Genomic DNA, 17898 nt, shown 5'->3' with positions numbered 1-17898 from the left:
ATTACTGCTTTTATCAATTCCGTACACATTAATATTTAAATTGTTTAATTTTTCAAATTTTGGAATATCGCTGAGAGAAATGGGGAATTCAAAATCATCAAACTTTAAATCAGTATCTTTAAAGTGGGGATATGAACTTGTACGATCAACGTGACTATTAGCTGGATAACGTTGTGCAATTATTGACCATAAAAAACAGAATTTGTCATTATTTATAACATTAATAACAGCTTTTTTATCAATTATAAATTTTGGCATTCTTATAAAAGTTGAGTATCCAGCCGCAAGAGGCACATATTTATTTATATTAACACTTAAATTTATAATTTCATTTAAAGACCAACCTGACTTTTTTTGTTGAAAATCATCAATCTTAACAAAAAGTTTTTCACGAATTTTATGATCAAACCATTCATCAAAGTTCGTTGATTCTAAAATTTTTGAATTTCTAGTATTGAAATATTTAATATCATCAATTTCCTCACCTTCTTCTAAAACAGTATAATTTGCCGCAAGAACAACATTAACTTTCATGTTTCCCACCTTTTTAAATGCATTTTTTAATCGAGAAATAATCATTTTCTTTGCATCACTGAGAAAACTGTCCATATTTTTATGTTTTAAATTAATAACAACACCTGTTCTAATTCTATTCTCGAAAGCATTCTCTAATTCTTCCCACCTGATCCATCTCTCATCCTTTTTAAATAAACCAGTTCCTGTTCTTCTTAGTTTCTTAAACTTTCTGCTATTTGCTTTCAATAGTCCAATAGTTGACAAAATCTTTTTTTTCTCTCCACATGACACAGATCCATTTCTTAACAATTTATTCAGTAATCTAATGTTTTTTACACTATTATTTATCCAAAAATTTAATTCCTCTGTTGTAGTTTTTTTACTTAATGTTTTAAAAGCATTGTTCATAATTTTCACAAAATCTTTACAATAGTTAGAGGTTTTATCAGTTTCCATAACTTTAATTGCTGCATTTAATTTATCCAAATTCATTTTTATCACTTGTATTGAAACTGTCAATTTTTTTCACTACAATGATTAACTCCGATCAGACTAAAATTGAACTTTTAACTATAGCGATTTTTTTAAAACGAGATTTTTTAAGCGCACTTGAATTTCACGATGTTTTTCTGATATGTTGATTGAACAACTTAAACTGCAGGAATGATTTTGTTAAGAAAAATTGCCTTCTTTATATACACAAATTATGACTAATTTTATTTCAAGTTAATTATGGTTTTCTTAGAATTGTGGTAAAAAACAAAAACAGGAAATACCAATGATAATGAGTCATCAATAAAAAATTCCAAAACTCTGAGTCATCAACCCCTATTTTGCGAGAAACAAAGAAATTATGTCATCGATAAAGAATGCACCATGTAAAAAACAAAAACAGGAAATTCCAATGATAATGAGTCATCAACCCCTATTTTGCGAGAAACAAAGAAATTATGTCATCGATAAAGAATGCACCATGTAAAAAACAAAAACAGGAAATTCCAATGATAATGAGTCATCAACCCCATTTTGTGAGAAACAAAGAAATTATGTGTCATCGTTAAAGAATGCACCCTGCAAAAAACAAAAACAGGAAATACCAATGATAATGAGTCATCAACCCCATTTTGCGAGAAACAAAGAAATTATGTGTCATCGTTAAAGAATGCACCCTGTAAAAAACAAAAACAGGAAATACCAATGATAATGAGTCATCAACCCCATTTTGCGAGAAACAAAGAAATTATGTGTCATCGTTAAAGAATGCACCCTGTAAAAAACAAAAACGGTAAATTCCAATAAAAAATTGCAAAATTCTGAGTCATCAACCCCTATGGAAAATTCTAGGATTGTTTTATAATTCCAAGAAATTAGATAAATTCCAAGAATCACATTTGCATCATGATCTCAATATCCCCCCACTCCAAAAATTCTAGGAAGTATGACGTCATATCCGGCTCAGCATAACAGTCAGAATATCCCCCCCCCCAATGGATTGAGTCTTGGCTAAGTGGTTTGAGTCTGGGCTAAAAATGTCGGTAACATGTCGGTGCAGGAATCTTGGTCCAGAACGCTCCCTGTCTATCTACTAGAGTAAATAAACTATTATTATTAACTTAAAACAGATGAGAAACTTCTATATAAGGTGAAGTTATTTTTTCCTCAGCAGATCGATTTGTATTTCAAGAGTGTTGGTAAGTATACATTTGCAATGAAAGAAATCTCTTGAGAGAAATCGTTAACTTGTCCTGGACGACAATTTTTTATTCAAATGCAATTTTTTTTAAGTAATTGAACAGATTTTCAAATTTACGACAAAATTGATTTTTTTCTTTATCTAGGTCTCGCAAAATGGATTTGTTTATCAATAATTTATAGTTTCATAAAAAAGCTAGCTGTATGAAATAAACCCATTTCATTTATATTTTTCTCTACGCAGAATAATAAAAAAATAAAACTTTTGTCATGTAATTTTACATGATATTGATCTATTGTCTTCTTTCTGTGTTAATGTTATTTCTACTTTATCTTGAATTCTAACTAACTATAATAATTTTTTATTCTTTGTTTTTATTGATTATTTTCAGAGTTTTTAAACAATTAGTATTCTATTCGTTGTTCCCGACAAGGAAAGTAAAGAATCATCTAAATAGTGTTTTTTGCCATTATTTATAAAGCGTAGTCCAAAATATTTCGAGTAAGAAACAAACATAATCATTGTACACCTCCCCACTCTATATGAATCCAAAGTCAAAACTCAGGCATCAATTTGGTAAGAATAAACACAGGGCGACTGGGCTTTTGTTATTTTCCTATCTTGAAATTTAATCCTTGTTCACATCAGGACGGCAGAATTTTTTGTTAGTTGAATCGTAATTTTCATCTATGAATTTATTTATAAATACTTCTTTCCTTTATAAAAAATTCATTCAGCTTCGTTTTTCAAAGGCTTTTCTCTCTTTTCACGCGTCTATTTTTAGCGTTATAACAAGTTTTCGTATTGTACATTATTGCAGTCGTTATATAACAATTCTAAGGGTCGGTTATGCAATTTAACTCCACTTTCATTCTATTTTCACTCCAATTTCACTTTTAATCAAATTTTATTTTCACTCCACTTTCACTTTTACTTAATTTTTGTTTTCACTCCAATTACACTTTACTTTCATTCCATTTTCACTTCTAATCAAATTTTATCTTCAATCCACTTTCACCTGTACTTAATTTTTATTTTCACTCCAATTTTACTCACATTTCACTTCACTTTCACACCACTTTCTCTTTTACTCCAATTTTATTTTCACTACACTTTCACTTCACTTTCACTTTTACTCAAACTTTATTTTCACTCCACTTTCATTTTCAGTTAAATTTTATTTTCCTTCCACTGTCATTCAAAATTTATTTTCATACCACTTTCTCTTTTACTCCAATTTTATTTTCACTACACTTTCACTTCACTTTCACTTTAACTCAATTTTTATTTTCACTTCACTTTCACTCCAATTTCACTTTTACTCAAACTTTATATTCACTCCACTTTCATTTTCAGTTAAATTTTATTTTCCTTCCACTGTCATTCAAAATTTATTTTCACACCACTTTCCATTTTACTCAAAATTTATTCTCACTCCACATTCACTTTCATTCAAAATTTTTTTTACTACACTTTCACATTCATTTTCAATCCACTTTCACTTCATTTTCAACCCTAATATAAACTTTTTTTTTTAGTTTATGAGCCGAGCACAATATTGTAGAACGATTCGTAGCACGAGCGAAGTGGAGTGAAAATAAATGTGAAAATGTAGTAAAAATAAAATTTAACTAAATGCGAAGTGAATGTGGAGTAAAAATAAATTTTCAGTTAAAGTAAAATAAAATTTAAGTACAAATGAAAGTGGAGTGAAAATAAATTTAGAGTGAAAGTGATGTGAAAGTGTAGTTAAAATAAAGTGGAAGTGGAGCGAAAATAAATGTTGAGTGAAAGTAAAGTTAAAGTGGAGTGAAAGTGGAGTAAAAATAAAATTTGAGTAAAACTAAAAGTGAAGTGAAAGTGGATTGAAAATAAAATTTGAGTAAAAGTGAAAGTGGGGTGAAAATGGATTGAAAATAAAGTAAAAGTGAAGTGATAGTGCAGTGGAAATAAAATTTGAGTGAAAGTGAAGTAAAAGTGTGGTTAAAATAAAGTAAGGTTTGAAAATAAAATTTGAGTAAAAGTGAAAGTGGGGTGAAAATGGATTGAAAATAAAGTAAAAGTGAAGTGATAGTGCAGTGGAAATAAAATTTGAGTGAAAGTGAAGTAAAAGTGTGGTTAAAATAAAAGTAAAAGTGAAGAGAAAGTGGAGTGAATATAAAATTTGAGTAAAAGTAATAGTAAAGTGAAAGTGGATTGAAATTAAGATTTTGAGTGAAAGTGAAAGTCGCGTAAAAATGGATTGAAAATAAAGTAAAAGTGTAGTGAAAAAAAAAATTTGAGCGAAAATGAAATGAAAGTGTAGTTAAAATAAAGTGAAAGTAAAAGTGAAGTGAAAGTGGAGCGAAAATAAATTTTTTAGTGAAAGTTAAGTTAAAGTGGAGTGAAATTAGTGTAAAAATAAAATTTGAGTAAAAGTGAAAGTGAAGTGAAAGTGTATTGAAAATAAAATTTGAGTAAAAGTGAAAGTGGGTTGAAAATGGTTTGAAAATAAAGTAAAAGTGATGTGATAGTGGAGTGGAAATAAAATTTGAGTGAAAGTAAAGTGAAAGTGTAGTTAAAATAAAGTAAAAGTGAAGTGAAAGTGGAGCGAAAATAAATTTTTAGTGAAAGTAAAGTTAAAGTGGATTGAAAATAAAGTAAAATTGAAGTGAAAGTGGAGTGAAAATAAAATTTGATTGAAAGTGGTGTGAAAATATAATTTGAGTAAAAGTGAAAGTGGATTGAAAATAAAATGAGTAAAAGTGAAAGTGAAATGAAAGTGAAGTGAAAATGGAGTGAAATTACATAATCGACCCTCTGATGTGTCTAATTATAACTGTAGTTTCGGATAATTTTTTTATTTTCACAGTAGAAAGTATATCGAATTATGTTTTACACAAAATCTTTGTAATAATGTTAATTAAAGATAACCAATTATTTAGTTAGATGTTGGTTTGTTTATTATTTTTTAATCCATATTAAAATCATTTTCAAGCACGAAGCTTTTCGTCCATCAACGATGGACCTATTTTAATATGGATTAAAAAATAATAAACAAACCAACATCTAACTAAATTATTACAATCCAAAAAACAAAAACATCTTATATAGATAACCAATTATGTTTGTAATTTAAAAAAAATCGCAAATACAGCGCTGAAACATCTCATATATAATTTAACAATTGAAGAAAGAAAACAAATTGGTAAAAAAGAAGGAAATAAAGATGATGCCAGAAAGACTACCCCTGAGCCTGTCAATGTCTTTTTTTGCAAGCGTATAAATAATATCAGTTTGCATGCAGCATTGGCATAAAATGTACCTCAATAGATTTGTTCTTTATGTAATGCTGGCATATAGAAAAGGGATTATTAACGGATGTATCACACATGATGAAGGCATTAAGGTTGGCTCTTGTAACACTCGCTGCACACGCAAGTAACCACTTTTCTTCGCTTGTCATACACTCGTAACTCTTTTTTACTTTTAAATATTTCTCCACTTTTATTTCACCCCTTCCACGACATGCGTACTACTTCTCACCATCTAAAACTTTCCACTTAAGAGCTACAAATTACGCACTCCAGAAAGTCTCTCAGCTTTTCACAAATTATTTCTCATTCTCATGCATATGCATTAAGCTTTGCAACATTATTCATTTTTTTCCTTTTTGTTCCTATTTTATACTCATACATTGATATGATTTTATACTCATACATTGATTTTTATGGTTTAATTTTAAACCGCTGTTCAGAATAAAGAATACATTGGATAATCTGGGTTTCTTTGATTATTTCCATTGATGGGTACATTTATGGAAAACCATATGAATTCTATACTAACATATAGTTTTTATAAAACAATTGTATAATTTGCAGATAGTATTGTCCTGGAAATAATGTTTTCTTTTGTTTAGATTTGCTCAAGGTTTTTATAAAAGAGTATTGTGTGGAATTATAAAAAGAAATTTCTTCACCATGATCCTTCCCTTGAAGTTAAAGCACTCACTCTTGTAAATAAAGTTCTTAGCTTAGCTAATACTCAAGCAAAAGAGTGGTGTGCACTTCAACTCCATGAACCCTATTTTCCGATGATTGCATACACATTTATATATATATGCGCGTACAGACCAATTCCTAAGTAAATATGGTGGTATTCCTCATTAAGTTGGTTCATTCCCCTGGGTATTACGTCAATAAAGATACTCAATGGAATGTTACTGTATACGTCAAAAGTGTATGCCATCTACAAAAAGTAGCTGCACGTACAATAAAATTATTTAAAAAAAAACCCCTATCAACAAGGGATTTATTCTTGCTTAAAATTTTTACTTCTTTACTTGTGCATACGGATTTGAAGATAATTATCTTTTTTGTCTCAGTTAGCACTTTTTGCAGAATCAAACAACGTACCATGGGTTACCACGCAGCACCTAAAAATTTGCTGAAAGTTAAAATTAGCTTGACTGCGGAACCATCTGAATGTTTAGTCAGAAGGTTGCAGTCAAGTTAATTTCAACTAGAATTTTATTTAATTGGGACATTTAAATCTTTACACAATTTTCATTAAACTTCGCATTTAAATATTCCAAACATTGCTAATAAATATTTGATAAATCTTCAAGATAGTTTTGATGCTGTGGGTGAACAGAGATTCAAACAATGATTCATCCAGTAATTATTTTTCATAATGGAAATACAAATGCACCTAAAATACCCTTATTTCCAAAAAACCATCATAATTCTACTTATAAACAATAAAAATTACATTTCCATTTTCCAGAAACTATTAAGTATCAAGTTTCAAGCGAATCTAGTCAATTTCAAAATTTTTTGATGCTGTATTGGATCTGACATTTTTTTAACCCATTAAAGCCCATGATTAGACAAATGAAAATATCATCAAAATTATAATTGGAAACAGGACTGCGGATCAAATAATGACTTTTGACGTCAAAAATTGTTTAAAAAATAATTTGTTTATAAAAATTGTTATAAACAAATGAAGAAAATTGATAAAATTTTAAAAACTAATAGCGCCATTCGATTCTACGTGAAAAATCACTAAAGGAACATGTATGACATTTTAAAAATTTTCACTCGATTTGTTGTAAATAATTTATAAACAAATAGTGCACTCTCATGTACCTATTTGAGCCCATCATTACAAACTAAATATTTCATCAAAATTATTATTGGAAACAGGACTGCAGATTAAATGATGACTTTTGACGTCAAAAATTGTTTAAAAAATAATTTGTTTATAAAAATTGTTATAAACAAATGAAGAAAATTGATAAAATTTTAAAAACTAATAGCGCCATTCGATTCTACGTGAAAAATTACTAAAGGAACATGTATGACATTTTAAAAATTTTCACTCAGTTTGTTGTAAATAATTTATAAACAAATAGTGAACTCTCATGTACCTATTTGAGCCCATCATTAGACAACTAAAAATTTCAGCAAAATTATTACTGGAAACAAGACTGCGGATCAAATGATGACTTTTGACGTCAAAAATTGTTTGAAAAATAATTTGTTTATAAAAATTGTTATAAACAAATAGAGAAAATTAATAACATTTTTAAAACTTATAGTGCCATTCGATTCTAAGGGAAAAGACTACTAGAATATTTTTTAAATTTAAAAAATTATGAATCAACAAATTCTGCCTGCATTTGTTCGTATGAAATATTTAACCTTTAGAATTACTGTCACTGTTGTTCATTTGTTTATAACAATTTTTATAAACAAATTATTTTTTAAACAATTTTTGACGTCAAAAGTCATTATTTGATCCGCAGTCCTGTTTCCAATAATAATTTTGATGATATTTTCATTTGTTTAATCATGGGCGTTAATGGGTTAATATAAAAGATGAATAATAGGGGGCCATCCATAAACCACGTAGCCTCTTGAGGGGGAGGGGGGGGGGTCAAGCAATTGACTACGACAAGAGGAAAAAATGTCGCTAATACATGTAATAGCGTACTACATGGGGGGAGGGGGGGGGGGTCAAAATTCCCAAAAAATGGGGCTACGTGGTTTATGGACGGCCCCTAGGTGAATTATTTAATTTTGCTTGGAAAAATACCCAGGTGAGGCCTCTATTGCTGGAATCCACAAAAAATCTCATTTCTCAAGAATTTTCATTTAATGTTAGTTCAAGCTCATCGTGAAACGAAACCCTAACCGAGCGAGTGTAACTCGCACTTGACCGATTTATTAGTGCGATTATACTCACTATTTATGTTCACAAGTTAACAAATTATATTTACATTGAACTTACATAAAGATATGATTTTAAGTTTTAAAATTTCAAAAATTATTATAATTATAGTATTATTATTTTACAGCATATATATTTCAGTAATATGTAAAACTCGGTTCCACAAAAATTATCGAATTTCTAATGTATAAAAATTAAAATAATAGTAACTTTGAATAAGCAAATCTCTTTAATATTCTGCACGAAGTGTTTCATTCTATAGATTTATATGGTTGCATATAACTTTTTTCTTTTATTTATAAACTCCAGATCCTATGAATAAATTTAGGTGCGTAATTTTAGTCTTATTTTCCTGAAAGTATGTTATTAATCTTGATTAATTTCATCTAAAGAATATCAAATAACAATTATGTATTATAATTTAATACCTATGTTGTAATTTTTTTTCTAAGTGAATAATTACTATTAAATGACACAGGAAAACAAATTTGGGTCAACTTTTGGACATCACGATAATGTAAAGAACGTTTTCTAACATATATTTTACGCTGAATTCGAATCTACCGTAAGATTTTCTCTAATACGTTAAATTTCAAAATGGCGGATCCAATATGGCGGACGAAAAACTAGAAAATCAATTTGATTGGCTTGAAATTTGTCATTAGGTGTTTTTTGGGATAGCTGATGACAAATTTGAAGCAGATTTAGAAAAATTCAATCGAAATTCATTTCTCGAGGCTTTTTGGGGTTGCTGAATTCGAATTTGATGTTCTTTTTTCAAAATTCAAAATGGCGGATCCAATATGTAGACCAAATTTTTATAATGTTGCCGGATATACCTAAAATGATAACTCTGGGGTTTTTTTGGGGAAATAAATTTAATTTGATGTCAAAACTAAAAAATTAAAATCTGATATCAGATTTCAAAAATGCAAAATGGTTTGTAAAATATATAACTAATTAGAAGTGTAGCGTACGGTTCAGTAATTAAAAGAATAAAAAAAAACAAATTATACAATTTACAATTTCACATTAAATTCGAATTTCGTAACTTTAAAAACTTTCGAGTAAAATATTTTTAGACAAATCCGTCAACTTTTAAAAAATTTAGTCGCCATATTGGATCCACCATTTTGAATTTTGAAAATCTGACATCAGATTCATAATCATCGACCCCGAAAACCCCCGAGAAATAAATTTTGGTCGAAACGCATTAATTTTAAAATTATCAGCCATATTGGATCCGCCATTTTGAATTTTGAAAAACTGACATTCACATTTTTTTGGGATCTTTTTTTAGGACCGTTTTAGACCCTCAAGCTCGTCCATAAGCGATTTTTAACTGGACCACGAAGGGGTTAAGTAAGTTACTTCTATTTTTTTCTAAGCCATATATATTTTATGTATTTAATAACGAAATTGCATAACAATAAATTATTTAAATTCGAAATTGTTATTTGAAATTCGTAAAGAGAAATGAATAATTCTTTCCTGTACTGCTTTGATGATAAAAAAAATAAAAAAATGTTCTAATGTATATATTGATATTAAAATGAGGTGTTGGCCTCGTTGTTGGCCTCGTCTAAGGTCTCTTCGAATAAAGATAAGATACAGCAAAGGAAAAATCATGTTAATATGTTGTTGTTGATACTGATGCTTAATTTTCTTACCTTAGCTCGATAAATCCTCAATCCTGTTAGTTAGCTTCAGCTCATGACCCACATGCAAACGACAATTAATAGCACCGAATTCACTTGTTGTGCAATATAATCCATTCAAAACTCTTGTCTCTAAGAAAACTTTCAATTCTCTTTTCACAACTCACAAAGTTAAGATTATATACACACTTGTTTCACAACCTTTAAATACAATTCTTTTTTTTTTTTTTTAATTATTCTCAAACTTTCTAGATTAAAAATTAAATAAATTACACATCATATGTTTTGTCCTCAAAAGTTTAAATATTAAAAATCAAATAACGGGCTGTCCATAAATTACGTAAGACATTTTTTGGGTAAATTTGACCCCCCCCCCTTCGTAAGATTTTTTACATACATTAGCGCCATTTTTCCTATTGTTCGTAAGATCTTGCTGACCCCCCCCCCTCCCCCCTAAATATCTTACGTAATTTATGGACGGCCCCTAATTAAAATAAATTGCAAAATTTTGAAAATTTTTTTTAAATTAATTATATTATTATTATATAATATACATATATAGTAAATTATATTTCAAGTTTATTATTTATTCTATATAATTGTATATATTGTACATCATGAATGATAATGATGACTACAAAAAATAAGTTTAATTTAAAGTTTATTACTTTATAAAAATTTTAAGAGAATGTCAAAAACAATAATTATATAAGAATTTTCTGTAATATATAGGAAATTTTTCTTTTTTTTCAAAAATTTGATACTGTTGATAAATGCAGTAACCATGAGATTGATAAAATTCTCCAGACTTATTTTCGGTCACATGATCCCTGCTATATGATTGTTTCTAGTTCGAAACTATTGTTTAAAATATTTAATGTATACAAGTAAAATGGTTAATAAAAAATTGAAATTTAATCGAAAATTATCAACAGTGATGAGGTGGTAATGCGATGTAGAAAAGTGTTAATACTTTGATGGGATTTTTATTATAAAAAATATGAAATTCTTGAAAAATTAGAATAATATATTTTCTTTACAAACTAAATTTTTTTACAATTTACAATTTCCATAATAATTGAGGGTGAATTTTGGAGAACAACTTTTGACAAAAAATTAAATTCAGGGTTGTTACAGGTCAGGGAATTCTGGAAAAAAGCAAATTTTTTGAATTCATAAGAAAATTCTGAATTCTTGTGTCTTTTTTGTTTGCTTCATAAACTATTAAATTATCTAGAATTCTAATACAAAACCTTCAATTTCTTCTATTTCTACAACAATAATATCTTTTTGAAAAACTTAATTCTTCAAGAACTATCATAAAATTATTACTTAAAATTATTTAATGAATAATTTTACTTAAATATTTCAAAATTAATTGAATTTAAAAAAGAGTTGCGTTTACAATTTTCATATAAATAGATGGATTTCAAAAGGTTTCAATTTAAAATTTTAGAAAATTTCAATTTTCAATGAATTTAATTAGAAATTTTTAAAGAACTTAGATTTTTTAAGAAATCTTAATAATTTAAATTCTTCTGAAATAAGTTAAATTTTTTAACATATTGTTTAATTAATTATTAAAAACAATGAATTTACAGAAGAATTTTAGTTAAGAATAGTAAAAAAATTGAATTTTAGAGGAGTAACAAATGATTGTCGAAATTCAATTATTTTCAAAAGTAATAAAATTCTTCGCAAAAATTCAATTACGTTCAAAAATTTTTAAAAATTCTCGTCAAAATTTCAATTATCTTTGTAAATAATAAAATTCTTCTTCGGAATTCAATTATTTAAAAAAAGTATATTAATAAAATTCTACGCAAACATTTAATTATTTTTATAAATAATAAAAAATTCACAGGAATTCAATTATTTTTAAAAATGTTAATAAAATTTTCCAAAAGAATTCAATATTATTTAAAAAAAATATGTTAAAAAAATTCTACGCAAACATTTAATTATTTTCATAAATAATAAAATTTTTTGCAGGGATTCAATTATTTTCATGAATAAAAAAATTCTTTTTAGGAATTCAATTAATTTTATAAACAATAAAATTTATCACAGAATTTCAATTATTTTTAATATACAATAATTTTAATCGAATTCCTCGAAAAATATAATTATTCTTAAAAATTTTATTAAAATTCGTCGAAAAAATTCAAAAAGTAATTATTTGAAAATTTGTTGATAAAATTCTTTATGAGAATTCAATTTTAAGAAACATTAAATTATTGAATAAATTATTTATTTTTGTATTTAAATAATTGAATTCTCGTAGAATTTTCTAATAAAAATTTATTTTCATTTCATAAAAATGAATTTCAGTTAAAATTTTAGATAATAATCGAATATTAAAAGCATTATAGCACAGTAAATCGTTAGGTGTTAAAATAACACCAAAATGGATTAAAATAACACTAAATTGGATTATTTTAATCCTTTTTGGTGTCATTTTAATACCTAACGATTTACCGTGAGGATAAATTTTTAAAAATAATTGAATTTTGAAAAGGTTTCAAATTAAAATCCACAAAAATTTGAATTTTTCATACTTTTAACTAACAATTCTGTGGAATTAATTTTTCTGAAAAAGTTTAATATAAAAGTTTTTAAAAAATTATTTGCAGTTTTTATTTTCTAATATTGTAATTGAAGAATTTTCGAATAATCAAAATTTTAGAAAAATTTGATTTTTAAACAAATTGATTTTAAAATTTTCAAAGAACTTTTTCCAAAATTATTAAAAATAATTGATTTGAAGATGAAATTGTAGTTTTTAAAATTTTTAGAAAATAATAATTGAATTCAAATGATGAAACTAATTTTGTGGTAATTGCAGTAACAATATTCTTATATTTTATAAAATAATGATTTTATCACTCAGTTATCTTTAGTTGTTAATCTTTAAATTTAATTTTAAATTTAATCTTTAAATTTAATCTTTAAATTGTTGAATTTCAAGAAGGTTTGAATTTGAAATATTCGAAAATCTTAATTCTTATGGAAAAATAATAATGATTAAATATTTATTTGAAAAAGAAGTTATTGATCTTTTCGAACAATTTTACAAAATTCGTAAATAATTGTAATAGAACATTTTCTTGATTATCTAACAATTTTTAGAGTGAATCAGAATCTTTAGGGTCAGGGATAAAGTCAAAATTTTTAAGTTCAAAATTTTTTTTTTAAGTCTGAAAATTAGGCGAAAAACAAAATTTAAATTTTTAAAATTAAAAAAAAAAAATAAATAAATAAAAATTTTTTTTTATTTAAATTTTTGTGGCAAACCTGAAATTTTTTTCAATATTTAAACACCATTAGCTTATTTGAAAATTACTGTAAAACTTCCCCTATTATAGACCCCAATATTATCTCCTCAATTATTTCAATAAAATATCGACACTTTCGCACTTTCCTCACCATGTTATTAGTTTTCTTTAGAAAATTTCATCTGAATTCATTTAGAATTTAACGGAAAATTTGGTACCGAAATTCATATTCTAAAAATCATGATTCGTTAACTATAGTTGCATATAATTAATAATTTTAATTTAAAGTCAAGATGACAAAGCATTGAATGAATTAAGAAAACTCTATTTCTTCACTATTTTGAATTTTCTAAAATATATTTTCAATTTCAATTTAAAAAAATTTATTTAAAAAAGTATGTTTAAATTGAGATGCAAAAGTTATAAAAAAATAAGAGATCTGCTAAAAACCGCGCACTGGAAGTAAAGAAAAACACACTATTCACCACCACCATTAAAATCCATGTAATGCCGATCGAAAAACACACTTTTTAAAAAAAAAGAGAAAAAGAGATGAAAACAGGAAAGATGAGTTAAAGTTTTTTGAGAAAAGGTAAATGACGTACCTATGAAATGAATATACGTCAGTGTTTACAGTCGGTGCTTGTCAATGAAAAGCTGAATCTCGAGTCTTAAGGAAACTTGGGATGTGGCCGGAGGAATTCTATATATGAAGCTGTTATACTTCTTCTGCTCTACATACAGTAAATAAAATCATCTTTTTCATTTAAATAGAATATTTCACTCTTTCCGGCACAGTTTTCTATTTTAATAATAAACAACTGTACGTAAGTTTTATATATCATAATTCTTATTTCTTTTATGTTTTGCATTCTATTTTGATCATATAGAACATTTGCTATTGAACGTACAGAACATTTTCTTTCGATATATAACTATTAAAATTAGATTTTTAATTTTTTTGTCTTAAATTATTGATTTAATAAACTATTTTTGAAGACAATCGAAAGAGATTTTTGGATATTTTTTGTTGTACGGATCGATAATGTTACACACTTTTTTAAATTACCATTTACATATTCATCACTACTTAATTTTCCATTTTAAAAAAATTAAAATTTTTTTTTTTAAATTGTTTTATTACTAGAAAAATGGTAATAGCTTAGTAGTCATCACTGAACAAGATTATTTTAAAACTAGTTCAATTTAAAAAATTTATTTTGTATTAAGTAAATTGTTTTATTACTAGAAAAATGGTTATAGTTTGCTAATCATCACTGAATAAGATTATATTTTAAAATTAGTCCAATTTAAAATAATGATTTCTGAAAAAATTTAAAGTCACCAACGACACTTTTAGCACTGATTTACATATTTAGAGTACAGCATCTTTCTGATGGAAGTAGAGAATGAAATAGGAGATGAATAGTGAAGGATTGATTGTTTGTTATGAAAGAAATAGTTGTTTTTTTAGAATATTAGAAGAATGGTGACAATGTTGGAATTGGAAATAGAAACAGAAACAGAAACACAATTCCAGTATGCATTTTGCTTTAAGAAGATAATGAAAACACAAGAAGTGGTTTAATTAGAGAATTTATGAGAACACGGCAAAAGATTTGAATTGAGAGTGAACCTACGTCAAGACGAGACTTACGTGTCCGTCGATGGAATACTGCGTCCGGGTCGAGCACCTACCTCGTCGTCGTCGTCGTCGTAGACATCGGGGACTCGACGCAGGCGCCTCGGATTCACCCCTGAAACACAGAAATTATCCCCTTGCATCTACCCCACCAGTATATGGCTTGTTGAGGATGACCCGGCAAAAAGGGGACAGTTGCATACTTTTCTTAAACCCTTATAGTGACACACGCATCTTTCAAAATAATTATATACCTACCCACCAACCCTCAGTTTTCTCGTCATCAACCGCAAAGACAATACGCTTTTGTTTACTTTTACTTTCATCTGAATCTTATAAGGTCATGTCAACCAACTTTCTCTATATGTGCGTATTGAGAGAAATATGCGTCTCTATTTAATCTATTTAATCATATCCATCCATCACAAAATTTTTATTTTTTAAAATACAATCTGAATTTGATAATGCATTAATAGGCGTTGTTTTATAAACCACCAAATGCTTCATTTAGAAATGAGTTGGAAAATCAAATTTGTCCCTTAATTCAATATTTTAACAATGCTGTAATTATGGGTGATTTTAATTGTAATTTAAACACTATACTACTTCTAATTCGAAATATTTTTATTCTATAGTATATTCAATGGGAATGTTTATGGTACCTCACGGATCTACTCATCACTTAGATAACAGCAGTACCAGAATTAATGCAATGTTTATCATAGTAATCTGGATAGGGTGATATCACATGATCAACATACGGTACCATTTTTTTCGAGTCATGATTTGATAAATATTAAATTTGAATTTCAGTTTAGTAAAACCCAGCCTCACCTTTAGTAATCATTCGTATTTTCCACGTAGTCTATAACAAATATTTCTAAGGCAGAATTTATAACAAATGCAGGCTTCACAGTGCCCTTAAAAGATATTTTAGGGGAAATAGGGGACTGAAAATTAAAAAATAGGGGACTTTTAGGGGACCATAAAAATTGGTTAAATAAAGATAAAAATATAATTTATTTATACAGGGTTGCCACAAAAATTTAACTTTATTTTTCCCTGATTTCCAAACACAACTTTGACTTATATTTTTCCCTGACCCTAAAGAATATTCTGATTTACTCTAAAAATGATTAGATACTCAAAAAATTGTTTTATTAAATTTATTTACAAATTTCTTCAAAAGTCAAATTATTCGAAAACATCAATAGTTTTATTTCAAATAAATATTTCATCATTATTATTTTTCCGCAGAATATTTTTCCGCAGAAATTAAAATTTTTCAAAACATTTAAATTCAAACCTTTTTAAAATTTAACAACTTATAAGAATATTATTATAAAACATGAAGAAATCGATCACTCCGAGTCTTCGACTCGGAGCAATCGGTATCTTTATGTTTTATAATAATTGAAGATGACCGACTGACAAAATCATTATTTTATTATTATAAGAATATTGTGACTGTAATTTCTTAAAAATTATTTGTATCATTTCAATTCAATTATTTTCTAGAATTTTTAACTAAAATTCTACTTTAAATCAATAACATCAATTATTATTCAATTAAACTTTTTCAAAAAAATTAATTCTACAGAATTGTTAATTAAAAGTACGAAAAATAATCATTTAATTCTACGAGAAATCAATTATTCAAATACAAAACTAAATAATATTGAATGTTTCTTAAAATTTAATTTTTACGAAGAATTGTATTAACAACTTTGAAAATATTAAATTTCTTTTAAGAAATTAAATTAAAATTTTAATGAAATTTATTATATTAAAGAATTTTATAACAATTTTTGAAAATAATTGAAAACTTTTTGAAGAATTTTATTAAATTTTTTAAAAATAATTGAATTCCTGGAAGAATTTAAATAATAATTTTTGAAAACAATTGAATTCATGAGAACAATTTTATTAAAATTTTTGAAAAAAATTGACTTCTTGAGAAGAATTTTTAAAAAAATTTTGACAATAATTTAATTCTTGAGAAGAATTTTCCAATCTATTTATAAAGATAATTTAATTCTTGAGAAGAATTTCCCTATCTATTTATAAAGATAATTTAATTCTTGACAAAATTTTTTTTTAAAATTTTGAAAATAATTTAATTTCTGCAAAATATTTTATTCCTTTTTAAAAGAATTGAATTTTTGCGATGAATTTTGATATTTATCAAAATAATTAAATTTTGGAAAAGAATTTTATTAAAATTCCTTAGAATAATTGATTTTATGGAAAGAATTTATGCGATTTTATTGTTTATTAAACTATTTGAATTCTTTTGCAAAATCACTTAAAAATTTTTTAAAAATAATTGATTTTCTGCGACGAATTAAATGTTATTTATGAAAATATTTGAATTATTGCAACGAATTTTCTTGTTTTATTGACTAATTGAATGTTTCTTAAAATTGAATTCTTTCCTCAAGTTTTAATAAAATTTTTAATAATAATTGCATTTTTTAAGGAATTTATTTAAAATTGTATTAAAAATATTTGAAATTCTGCGATGATTCAATTAAAAATAATTGAATTCGTAAATGAAATTTTATTATTTATGAAAATAATTGAATCTTTTCGTTGAATTGTATCAACAAGCTTTTTCTATAATTAAATCTGTTGATGAATTTTATGAAAATAGTAAATATTTAAAAACATCAAATTGCGAAAAAATTTTGAAAATAATTGAATTTTAGGCGAAAAATTTTGCTATTTATAAAAATAATTGAATTCTTGACGAGATATTCATTAAAATTTATAAAAATAATTGAATTCGTGCAAAGTATTTTATTAAATTTTGTTTAAATAATTGAAATTTTGACAAGAATTTAATTAAAATTTTTGACAATTATTAAATTCTTCAGAAGAATTTTGATATTTATCAAAATA

General features: G+C 26.1%; 1 protein-coding gene across 8 annotated transcripts in view; it reads right to left on the bottom strand.

The window, feature by feature from the left end:
- The window catches only part of LOC122498168 (host cell factor 2-like), a 71038-nt gene that overhangs the window by 51869 nt on the left and 1271 nt on the right, over positions 1-17898 (bottom strand). For 4 of the 8 annotated variants that reach the window (XM_043605786.1, XM_043605783.1, XM_043605791.1 and 1 more), the window contains 2 exons: positions 15013-15112; positions 10093-10328 (listed from right to left, as the gene is read on the bottom strand). The exons of 2 other annotated variants lie outside the window; for them this stretch is intronic. The gene's annotated coding sequence lies outside the window, so the exon portion shown is untranslated. Of the gene's footprint in view, positions 1-10092; positions 10329-14995; positions 15113-17898 lie in introns of those variants that run through there. 2 more of the 8 variants (XM_043605789.1, XM_043605784.1) reach the window with 2 other exon arrangements.

This window comes from Leptopilina heterotoma, unplaced genomic scaffold, assembly GCF_015476425.1.
Source record: "Leptopilina heterotoma isolate Lh14 unplaced genomic scaffold, ASM1547642v1 Lhet_142, whole genome shotgun sequence".
NCBI classification, from domain to species: Eukaryota; Metazoa; Arthropoda; class Insecta; order Hymenoptera; family Figitidae; genus Leptopilina; species Leptopilina heterotoma.
The sequence above is the reverse complement of the archived record's forward strand: the minus strand, read 5'-3'. Positions and strand labels throughout refer to the sequence as shown.